Raw genomic sequence first — 12,061 nt, 5'->3', positions numbered from 1 at the left:
AACATTTGGCTTTCAACTAATAAGAAATAAACATGGAATAATAATGACTCAGATATACATTGTGTTGACTAATGATAGCACAAATCGAAAATGCATATAGATCACATAGGACTGTATTCAGGCAGATAACTGAAACCTAACCAAAGTGACTTAACCGCATCCAGGTTTATTTTCCTCACACGGTTAGATGCTCCGTAAGTAGCCTGCTCAGGCTGCTGTGGTGACTTCTGGTGCCATCGGGGCTGAGGCTTCTCCTGTGTTCTTGCTCTGCCCTCCTCACTTAACATGTGCAGGGCTGCTGAGCCCCCCAACGCCAGGGCACAGATAGTTTCCATTTGCTTATGAAGATCTATTCGCTACTCTTCTTTAACTTGTTCAGTGCCGTGAGGCTGACCTAAATGTATTACATCACCTGACGTCTCCAGGTCTCTGACTTCCAGGTGGGTTTGGCCAATGGGAGGCGCCACCAACAGGAGATTGTAAGGTTGGGGTAATGTACCTCCTAGTCCCTTTCGTGGGGGTGAACAGAGGTTGCTCCTCTTGGGCAGCCCTTCCCTGCAGCTGCTTTCTCCCACTCCTGGTAACCACTCCCTTCTCTTGCCTGCAGGGCTTCAGGTGGTAGTGGCTCCCTGAATTGCCAACCCCAGGCTATAGCATCAATTCTTAACCAGGTTTCCCTAACACTGACTGCACCTTTTCAAACAGTGCCTCTTTTCAGAGTCTCCACCATTAGCTCATTGGGGTGGGTCATCTGTGTCCTGCCGGGACCCTGACTGACATGCCACGGCGGTCTCTGCACGCAGCCCGTGGGACCGTATGCAGCTGCACGGGGTGGGCCTTTCATCCACAGGGCTGCAGGATGGCAACTCCACCTCCAGGCACCAAGCTTGGGTTTCAGACAGGAGGAAAGGGCAAAAGGCAAACAGCTCTTTGCCAGGAAAACAATAGCTTTCTAGGAAGTCACAGCCAGCCAGCTTCTGCTCACATGCCGCTCTAGCTTCAGGACCTCTGAGGAGGTGAGTAGTTTTAACTGGACCATTGCCACCTCAAATGACAGAGTGTTTCTATTTGAAGGGAAGAAGCAGAGAGGTTATTAAGTAGTACCAGGCTACCAGTGTTTGAAACAGCATATAACTCACTTGCACTTTTTGAAAAAAGTTGCTGGTTGCTTATTGTTACAATTTCTTTCTCTTGTTTATACCTTGGGGTGTCTTCATGCAACAACAATAATAATAACTTCCATGTTCTGAGCCCTTACTGAGTGCATTACATGCATGATGTCTTTTAACCCTCACAAGAAGCTTCCTCACCTTACAGATGAGGAAACTGAAGGTGAGATTTTCAGGAGTGTGTAAGTGTAACATCTGAGCTAACACCTAGGTCTGTCTGTCTGTCTACTAACCCAAGCTAGTAGCCACTATACTTAGGGTGCCCCTTGTATCCTACATCTCTTTCTATTCACATTTCTTCCCCAGGGGAGAATCTGCATCCAATTTGGAAATATAGGTCATAGATAGTAAGCCTCTTGCAGCTCAGCACATGGCCCAGCAGAAATAAAGGAGGGGCTTCTCTGGTGGTGCAGTGGTTAAGAATCTGCCTGCCAATGCAGGGGACACGGGTTTGAGCCCTGGTCTGGGAAGATTCCCACATGCCTCAGAGCAACTAAGCCCATGCACCACAACTGCTAAGCCCGCAAGCCACAACTTCTGAGCCCACACGCTGCAACTATTGAAGCCCATGAGCCTAGATCCCGTGCTCTGAAACAAGAGAAGCCACCAAAATGAGAAGCCCACACCACAGTGAAAGTAGCTCCTGCTCGCCACAACTGGAGAAAGCCCACTCACAGCCACAAAGACCCAAAGCAGCCCAAAAAAAAGGACTAGTGCCACTGAGGAACTGAATTTTATTTATTTATTTATTTCTAAACAAAAATAATTTCTTTTTATTTTATTTTTATTTATTTTTTATTTTTGGTTGCACCGGGTCTCAGGTATGGCAGGCAGGCTCCTTAGTTGCTGCTTGCTGCCTCCTTAGTTGTGGCACATGTGCTCCTTAGTTGCGGCTGGTGGGCTCCTTAGTTGTGGCATGTGAACTCTTAGTTGCAGCATGCATGTGGGATCTAGTTCCCTGACCAGGGATCGAACCCACGTCCTCTGCATTGGAAGGCAGATTCTTTTTTTTTTTTTTTTTTTTTTGCGGTACGCAGGTCTCTCACCACTGTGGCCTCTCCCGTCGCGGAACACAGGCTCCGGACGCACAGGCTCAGCAGCCATGACTCACGGGCCCAGCCGCTCTGCGGCATGTGGGATCCTCCCGGACCGGGGCACGAACCCGTGTCCCCTGCATCAGCAGGCGGACTCTCAACCACTGCGCCACCAGGGAAGCCCTGGAAGGCAGATTCTTAACCACTGAGCCACCAGGGAAGTCCCGAGGAACCGAATTTTAAATTTTACTTAGTTTTAATCAATTTAAATTGAAAAACTGATTCACGATTCAGTTATTGGAAAATTTTTGAAGTATGTTTGGAGGAACCTGAATATGTGAATCTATTTTTTTAACCTGTAAATTTTATCAAATCTAAATAAATACATATCAGTTGTTTCTGATGAAATTTAGTTTGGGAATCGAGATGTGTTGCAGGTGTAAAATACACACCAGATTTCAAAGGCTTCATACAAAACAAAAAGTGTAAAATGTCTTGTTAATAAGTTTTATACCAATTACATGTTGAAATAATATTTTTGTATATATTATGTTAAGTAAAATTTATCATTAAAATTAATTTTACCTCTTTGTACTTTTCTTAAAGTGACTACTAGAAAATTTTCAACGACAACGTGGCTTGCATTATGTTTCTGTTGGGCAATACCACTTTAGAAGGTGGCAGTGAGCAGAGGCAGACTCATTTCTTTGCAGGAATGAGGGAGAGAGGCCATTGCTAAATAAATTCCATGATCCCAGGCAAAGTGCTGGCACCATTTCCTGGATTTCTGAGAATCAAAGGCAGGAACACAGAACAGCACAGAGCTGGGTGGGGTTGATTCACTGCCTGATTCTTTTCCGTGTTCAGTCACAAAACACACCATCTTGGTCGAAGGGAGACCACAGTTTTTATCTGGGCTTTGATTTGGGGACAACAGTATTTTAATGACTAGGGCATTTTAGGAGAAGCTAGTGGCCAGGAAAGATATTCTTAAAATCAGTATGAACTTAATTTTTTCACTTCTGCCCTCTCAAAGTTTACCTTAGACCCAATGTGTGGTGGAAATTCACCCTCCAAGCATCTGCTTTTCTCCAGTTTGGAATGTTTTCCTCCAGAGCAGTCTTGTTTTTGAAATGATTTGCGGGCTGCCGGAGGAGGCTGCAAGAGGAAGTCTGACCCGCCAAGCCCATCTGGAAGTGGTTTCAGGGACCACATCAGTGGGCCAGCACAACGCCTGGATTCCCAGCTGCCTGGAACAGGGGTGGAAGAAACCCGAGCTTCTCCAGAGTCTGCGCAAGCAAGGGAGGTGCAGTGGGGGAGGAAGACTGTCTTGGAAACGGAATATTGGCCTTGAGGCTCTCCAGCCCTTTGAGATTTCCAATGGGATTGTAGAAGCCGCTGAAGCTGTGTGAGGGGCAGCATCCCAGGGCCAGCCACGATTTGAATGCTCTGCCCTGCAGTTCTTCTGGACCGAGGAGCCCTGCCCTCACCGCTCACCAGGTAAACAGAAATTTACAGCAGGGTGACAGCCTTTCTATTTCACCCTGGGCTGCTGGCAGCTGTCCTTTATTTTGCTGTAGATGCAAGAAAGTAAATCAGAGGTGGACTGTCCCACGCAAACCACCTTCAGGCACTCCAGCTGATGTTTGGGGCATGCTAGCGGCATCTTCTTCTTTTTTTTTTTTTTTTTTTTTTTTTGCCATCGCTGCAAATCCAAAATATTCAATGTGCAAGTTTTTCACGTTCTGGACTACTTTTCCAGACCTGGGTTTATCTCTGTCCCCCTACCCCCAAACAGTGTGATTTACTTACTATTTTCATCATGTTTTAAGTGTGGAAATCATCTGTTAGCTAAGACTGGATAAATGCTAGCATTTAATGCTGGTGTGTTTCTGAGCCACAAAAGATTTAATTGAGCTGTGATTCATGTTTTCAGAATCTGTCCTAGGAAGCTATTCTGAGGGCCCCAATCCCCCCAAAAGGACTGGCAGTTGTATGAAATCTAAATGAGGCTTATTGTAAATATGGTAGTCATAATGGTCGGGTTGAAAATGCTTTTTAACTTTCAAAAAAATGTCTTCTTTTGTTCACTTTATGACCAAGCGTAATACATTGGCTAAGGCTGATATATAACTTATGACATAAGTTAAGAAGGGATAGTTAATACAAGAGTAAGAAGAGAGAGAGAGGAAGAAAATATGATATCCAAACATCTGAATGTGCTGTGGAAAAAAGTCAGTCCTCTAGCTGTTTGGCCCGTGCAGCCAAATATCCAAAGTGACATTGGTTTGTTTTGTCTTTTCCTCTGAATGTTTTGGTGTTGCATTTGTGTACAGTATCCTTTGCATGCTGCATGATGGAATTCCAGGCGTCCATCTAGCTCAGAGCAGTGCAGGGCAGTGGTGGGAACATGGGTTCTGGGGTCCGACTCACAAAGGTGAGCCTTTGCGCTGCCACTTATAAGCTTTATAAGCTGTGACTCTATCTCCTCATCTGTAAAATGGGAAGTAAGCGACATCATGTGTCTAAAGGACATAATGCAGGATCTGCAGAGTAGTGAGCCTCAGGGGAGGTCATCTTCTCTGGTGGCGCTGATGATGACAACGTTGATGGTGACAGTGACCGCACACCCTGCACTGGGCCGCAGCCCTGCTTTTGACACATTGGTCCCTCCCCTAGTCCAGTCGCCCAGGTGTTCCTCACCTCCGTCCAAGTTGTCTCTCCAGGGTTCTGCTTCCCTCCTTCTTCTCTTCAAACACCTCTCCTTTTTTTCCACTCTGGCTGTCTTTAGTTCTCCTGCTTCTTCCCTTGCTGAGAGGAAGACATGCTCAGTAAGCCACGGCCCTCACCATTTTCATTCCTAGTTACCAGGGGGCATGATTCTAAGGATTTCTTCTATTTCAGCGTCTGCCAAAGAATGTTCCAAAGAAGATAGTCCCCTGGCGAAAATACGTTCTGTGAGCCATATCCCCCTCTCAGCACTGTCAAGGCATGATGGCATTTTAAAGGTCCCGAGAAGTCCTGCAGAACAGGGGTCTCCAACCCCCAGGGCACAGACTGGTGTGGCTCCGCGGCTGTTAGCAACCGGGCCGCACAGCAGGAGGTGAGCGGTAGGCGAGGTCAAGCAAAGCTTCATCTGCCGTTCCCCATCACCCTCATTACCGCCTGAACCGTCCCCCCCTGCAGCCTCGCCCCACCGTCTGTGGAAAGATTGTCTTCCACGAAACCGGTCCCTGGTGCCAAAAAGGTTGGGGACCGCTGCTGCAGATGAGAAATCTGCTTACGTTTGTTTTTTAACACTGTGATTCCCAGTGGACACAGAGCCATTTTATCACATCACATAGATTAACATAGGCACTCTGCAATATCCTATTCTTTTTAAAAATTTATTTATTTTTTATATTTTGACCATGCCATGTGGCATGCGGGATCTTAGTTCCCCGACCAGGGATCAAACCCGCACCCCCTGCAGTAGAAGCAGAGTCCTAACCACTGGACCGCCAGGGAAGTCCCTGCAATATCCTATCCTGACCACACGTGTTTTCACCCTGGTTCCTCTCATGGACATCCTACTTCATACCTTTCCTGGAGAACACCCGAGGGGACATCTTATTCTCCCTTCCCTGGTTAAGGACAGATGATTGATCACGCATGCCATATTGATATGTAGAAAGTCTGGCCTAAGGTGGGCAGCAGGGATCAGCAAACGTTCCCTGCAAAGGGCCAGATAGGTGGCTTTGCAGGCCAGATGTTCTCCATCGTGACGACTCAGTTATGCGGGAGTAGTGTGGAAATGGCCATGGAAGAAACATCAAACAGCAACATCAAAGAATATGCCTGGCTATGTTCCCACAAAACTTTGTTTTTAAAAAATGGTGATGGGCAGGATCTGGCTGTATGTAGTTTGCCGGCACCTGGTCTAAAGCCATGTTGTGAAAGAATGCCTCAATCCATCATAGGAGAAAGCAGGATGGGTCGTCCACAAACTGAAGACATCCCCACCCTGTTTATTTTGCTGGATCAGGAGTAAGCCTTTCATGCTCCAGCAAAAAGTAAAAAGGCCAGAGGTGTTTTGTTGGAGGCCAAATTCCTAAGTCCTGGTTTTGTCCTTCTTTCTCTTTTCTTCAAGTGAACCCATGCTCCTGTCCTGTTCATAATTCTGTAGTCTGCCTGGTTTAAGTTGAACTGCTCTATTAATTGTATTTTATGTACATGTGAACTTCAGGGTCAAGTCTTAGAGAATACTGTGAAATCACAGAGCTTCTTGGCAGATCTCTTAACCTCCCTGAACTTCAGTTTCCTCATCAGTAAACTGAGAGGAATAACCTTATAGGGTTGTTGTGGGAATCAAATTAATTAATATACCTATAAAGGTCTTAGAACAATGCCTGACTAATAGAAATTACTATGTAAGTGCCTCCTATTATCATTGTAATAAATTATTTAATTTAACCTACAAAACAATCCCATTTTACAGACTGGGTTTTGTAAACTGCCCAACATTACACAGTAAGAAATGAGGCAGAACCAGGATTCAAAGTCAGCTCTGTCTAATGACAAAACTCATGATATTTCCACTCAGGTACACGCCCTTCCAGATGTAAGTCATTCAAAAATACATTTTAGGGCTTCCCTGGTGGCGCAGTGGTTGAGAATCCGCCTGCCGATGCAGGGGATACGGGTTCGTGCCCCGGTCCGGGAAGATCCCACATGCCGCGGAGCGGCTGGGCCCGTGAGCCATGGCCGCTGAGCCTGCGCATCCGGAGCCTGTGCCCCGCAACGGGAGAGGCCACAACAGTGAGAGGCCCGCGTACCGCAAAAAAACAAAACAAACAAACAAAAAAAACAAAACAACAACAACAACAAAAATACATTTTAGGAGCCCCTCTTTTATATTCCTTTTTGATTCCCAGGTCCTTTCCCATTACCTCCTTACCTGAACCCATGGCAGACATGATTAATCAATCACAGTGCCCTTCCTTCCTTCTTTCTTTCACTGAGTCTTGTGATGGCTTTAGACTCCTCAATTTGTCAGTCCTGAAAGCTCCTACCAACTGATTAGAGTTGGCATGTAAAATAAAACTTACGGGCTCTGATTTTTGGAATACTTTTCTGGAGTCCCTCCCACTTTTGCCTTTTCTTCCAAGGCAGAGCTAATCCCCTTAGCCACTGCCAGGTCTTAAGACATTCTTTCCAGGTTTGACCACAGGCCCAAACTCTTCGACATTTGGTAAAACAACTCCCCATGCAAGATCTTCTGGGACCTGTTTTTACACCTCACAGACATTTCTCTGGTCCAGATCAATTCCCTAAGCTCTCCTTTTTCTTCCTAGTCACAGGCCCTAGGACCTTTCCCCTTTGAAGCTCCAACCATCCAGGGCCTTACATAGGGATTTCCTCTTTCCAACACTGTGAGATGACTCCCCAGCTGCATCTTTCTTGCTGTCCTGAAGACAGGCCTATGGGCTCTTAATGCTGAAGGTGCGACTATTTGTTACTACAGGGAACCTACAACACAGAAGTCACTCAGCTTAGGAAAGCTTACAGAGGCTCAGGGGACATGGTTCTGGGGCTCCTTGGTGTGATGGTAAGAGAAAGGCCAATAAGAAGACCCGAGCCCTCTGCTTTTATTTATTTATTTTTAAAATAAGTTTATTTATTTATTTATTTGTTTATTTATTTTTGGCTGTGTTGGGTTTTCGTTGCTGCGCACAGGCTTTCTCTAGTTGCAGTGAGCGGGGGCTACTCTTCGTTGCAGTGCGTGGGCTTCTCATTGTCGTGGCTTCTCTTGTTGCGGAGCATGGGCTCTAGATGCACGGGCTTCAGTAATTGTGGCACGTGGGCTCAGTAGTTGTGGCTCATGGGGTCTAGAGCACAGGATGAGTAGTTGTGGCGCATGGGCTTAGCTGTTCCGTGGCATGTGGGATCTTCCCGTACCAGGGCTCTAACCCGTGTGCCTTGCTTTGGCAGGCAGATTCTTAACCACTGAGCCACCAGGGAAGCCCCTGCTTTAATTCTTGTAGTGGGACCATCAACCTGGCTTTACCCTCCTTCTGGCTTTTTCCTTAGTGAGGGTATGCAGACCCTTTTCTTCCTGGGATTGAAGAACAGAACAACAAGAGCCCTTTCTTCCTTTCTCCTATTTCTCACTCATTCATTCCACAGACATTTCTTGAGGCACACAGAGGTAGGTCGGCCACAGTCCCTGTCCTCTGTCACCTCATGGTCTAGTGGAGGAGTAGGCACACCCATGATATTAGGACACAGTGTTCTGAGTGCAGGGATAGGCATAGGAATGGAGATTAGGGGAGCACCCAGGCAGGGTAATCAGGTAAGGCTTCCTGAAGGAGGAGGAGGAGGAGTCTTTAAAGCACAAGTAGCAATTTACTGGGGAAAGAGGAGGGGAAAGGGCATTGCAGGCAGAGGGGACTGAATGAACCAAAATTCAGCAACAAGAAGAACATAGAGGGCTTCCCTGGTGGTGCAGTGGTTAAGAATCCACCTGCCAATGCAGGGGACACGGGTTTGATCCCTGGTCCGGGAAGATCCCACATGCTGCTGAGCAGCTAAGCCCATGCGCCACAACTACTGAAGCCTGCACGCCCAGAGCCCGTGCTCTGCAACAAGAGAAGCTACTGCAGTGAGAAGCCCGAGCACCACAACAAAGAGTAGCCCCACCTCGCCACAACCAGAGAAAAGCCGGCGCGCAGCAACAAAGACCCAATGCAGCCAAAAGTAAATAAATAAATAAATTTTAAAAAGAGAAGCATAGACCTGGGTGTGAAGGACAGTGGAGGGCTGGAGAGTAACTTTCAACCAGTTCAGCTTAGCCGGAAGGCATGGCACAGAGGACCCAGGGGAATCTAAGCTCCAATCTTAACCTTTTGGTACTGGATTTCCAGTGCAGGGCTTTAGGGAGGAAAGGAATACTCAGAGTAGTGGGGGTTTTTTGTTTGTTTGTTTTTGCTTTTTTGATTGAAGTGTAATTGATTTACAATGTTATATTAGTTTCTGGTGTACAGCAAAGTGATTTAGTTATATATATGAGTGTGTGTGTGTGTGTGTGTGTGTGTGTTTGTATACACTTTTTATACACTGTATATATTCACTTTTTCAGATTCTTTTCCATTATGGTTTATTACAAGATATTGAATATAGTTCCCTGTGCCCTGTCCTTGTTGTTTATTTTACATTATAGTACTATGTATGTGTTAATCCCAAACTCCTAATTTATTCCTCTCCCCCCAATCCCTTTCCCCTTTGGTAACCATAAGTTTATTTTCTATGTCTGTGAGCCTGTTTCTGTTTTGTAAATAAGCTCATCTGTATCATATTTTAGATTCCACATATAAGTGGTATCATATGCTATTTGTCTTTCTCTTTCTGACTTCACTTAGTATGGTAATCTCTAGGTCCATCCATGTTGCTGCAAGTGGCATTATTTCATTCTTTTTTATGGCTGAGTAGTATTCCATTGTGTGTGTGTGTGTGTGTGTGTGTGTGTGTGTGTGTGTGTGTATATACCACATCTTCTTTATCCATTAGTCTATCAATGGACATTTAGGTTGCTTCCATGTCTTAGCTATTGTAGGTAGTGCTGCTATGAACATTGGGGGGCATGTATCTTTTCCAATTAGTTTTCTCTGGGTATATGCCCAGGATTGGGACTGCTGGATCATATAGTAACTCTTTAGTCAGTAGGATTCTACAAGACAACTGGCTTGTCTTTTTCCAAAAAAAGTTCATGAAAAATAAAAAGGCAGTGTGGTGAGGTGGGACTGATCAAGAGTAAAAGAAACTAATGATATGACAACCAAACTATAAAAAACAATATTGGAATAATAGGGACATTTTGAATATGGACTGCTTATCCAGTGATGTTAAATTAATGTTATTTTTCTTAGGTGTGGTAGTGGCATTGTGATTATATAGGAGGATATCCTTGTTCTTAAGAGATGCACACTGAAGTATTTAGGGCTGAAGAGTCATGTGTGTATATATATATATATATACAGAGGGAGAGAAGAAGAGAGAGAGAAAGAGAGAAAGGAAATATGGCAACGTGTTAGCAATTGATGAATCTGGTGTAGGGTATATGAAAATTCATTCTTTCAGCTTTTTGGCACACTTGAAATGTTTCAAGTGATAAAAAGAAAAGGAAAACTCGAACAAAAAAATAAGGGTACTCGGGACTTCCCTGGCAGTCCAGTGGTTAAGACTCTGCGTGTTTCCACTGCAGGGGGCATGGGTTCCATCTTTGGTCAGGGAACTAAGATCCACCATGTGGCATGGCCAAAAAAAAAAAAAAAAGGTACTCAACCTGCATGTATATTTCAAATTAATTTACTATAATTATTAAACAACAAAAATAGTCACTGTGACAACTGTACCAGTGACAGATTGGGAAAGGGGAGGGAGCAGGAATCCTAGAGGCAGGAGGTCCAGGAGGGAAGTTACTGCAGAGTTAATCAGTGAGTTGAGGCAGGGTAGGAAGGAGATGGATTAAGAGACACTTAGGAGGTGAAACTGTAGGAATCTGGCATTGGTTGGATGAGGGATTGGGAGGGAGCGGTGGAAGAGGGTGCTCAGAGAACACTGAGGAGGAGCTTCTGCGGTGCAGGTGCTGATTTCAGTTGTGAACAGATGAGGTTTGAGGTGCTGCACAGCTTCCTGGAGGAGAGGGTCCCGTGTTCTATAAATCTTTTCTATTATAAAAGTATTTATATTATAAAAATATTTATAAGTCTGTAAATATTTTTGAGGGTTCATATCTCCAGGCAGTCATGCTGGGCATATGGCAATGAACAAAACAGACAAAACGCCCTGCCTTCAGGGAGCTTATAGCCTATCACCGGGAGGGCAGGCGATAAACCAGTGATGAAATGGGCAGCATGCTGGACGGTGGTCGTTGCTGAGGAGAAGTGACATGTATGTGTTGCTGAGGTTAGGGGGTTTTGACTGAGCCTGGGGGACGCGAAGGAGCCAGCCACATGGATATCTGGCAGGAGTGTTCCAGGTGAAGGGAATAGCATTTCCCGGTGGAGGGAACGAGTGTAAAAGGCTCTGAGGCAGGAGAGTGCCTGGCAAGGAGGCCAGTGTGATTGGGTGAGATCTTGTAGGACGCTGTACAGACTTTGGCTTTTACTCTGAGAGAAATAGAGAGGGCTTGGAGAATTTTAAACAGAAAACCACACAGCCAACTAAAAGGAGACACAGGCAGAATCATCCAGTCAAAGGATGGTGGTGATCAGGCCAGGGAGAAGGCGGTACCAGTGGTGAAGATCATGGACATATTTTGAAGGCGGAAGTGACAGGATTTGTGGTCAGTCCATCTGTGGGGAATGAGAAACAGGGAAGGGTCAAGGATAACACCAAGTTTGTTTTCGCTGGAGCAATTAGAAGAATGGAGTTGCCGTTGTGCAGTTGGGGGAGATGATGGGAGATGTGTGTTTTGGGCAAATGTCAGGAGTTCAAATTTGGACATGAGGATACCGTCAAGTGGAGCCACCCAGTGGACGCTTGGCTTTAGGAGTCTGGAGTCCACGTGAGACATCTGGGCTGGAGACAGTAATTTGGGAGTTGTAGGCATATAAATGGTATTTCAAGCCAGGAGAGTCCACCATTTAGAGGTTCCAGAGATGGGGGAACAGCCACAGAGGCTGAGGATGAGCGGTCCCCAAAGGTGGTGCGGAAGCAGGTGAGCGTGGGGTCCCGCAGGCTACGTACAGGACGTGTGTAGAGGAGGAGAGAGCAGGCAGGTGGCCTGCACCTCCCGTGCACCTGGGCCTCGCCCGCATAGTAAGAGTCCTGTGCTGCACTTGATCGCAGGCAGGAACCATGGTAACCCAGAATATGCTC

The 12,061-nt window shown here is 45.9% G+C and overlaps 1 protein-coding gene across 5 annotated transcripts in view; it reads left to right on the top strand.

Annotated features, from left to right (window-relative positions):
- The window catches only part of GLT8D2 (glycosyltransferase 8 domain containing 2), a 55,288-nt gene that overhangs the window by 7,918 nt on the left and 35,309 nt on the right, over window positions 1-12,061 (top strand). For 4 of the 5 annotated variants that reach the window (XM_067010010.1, XM_067010008.1, XM_067010009.1 and 1 more), the window contains one exon: window positions 3,240-3,703. The gene's annotated coding sequence lies outside the window, so the exon portion shown is untranslated. Of the gene's footprint in view, window positions 1-3,052; window positions 3,704-12,061 lie in introns of those variants that run through there. The other variant, XM_059080310.2, reaches the window with a different exon arrangement.

This window comes from Kogia breviceps, chromosome 12, assembly GCF_026419965.1.
Source record: "Kogia breviceps isolate mKogBre1 chromosome 12, mKogBre1 haplotype 1, whole genome shotgun sequence".
Lineage (NCBI taxonomy): Eukaryota > Metazoa > Chordata > Mammalia > Artiodactyla > Physeteridae > Kogia > Kogia breviceps.
Note: the sequence above shows the minus strand (reverse complement) of the source record. Positions and strands in the feature narration are given on the sequence as shown.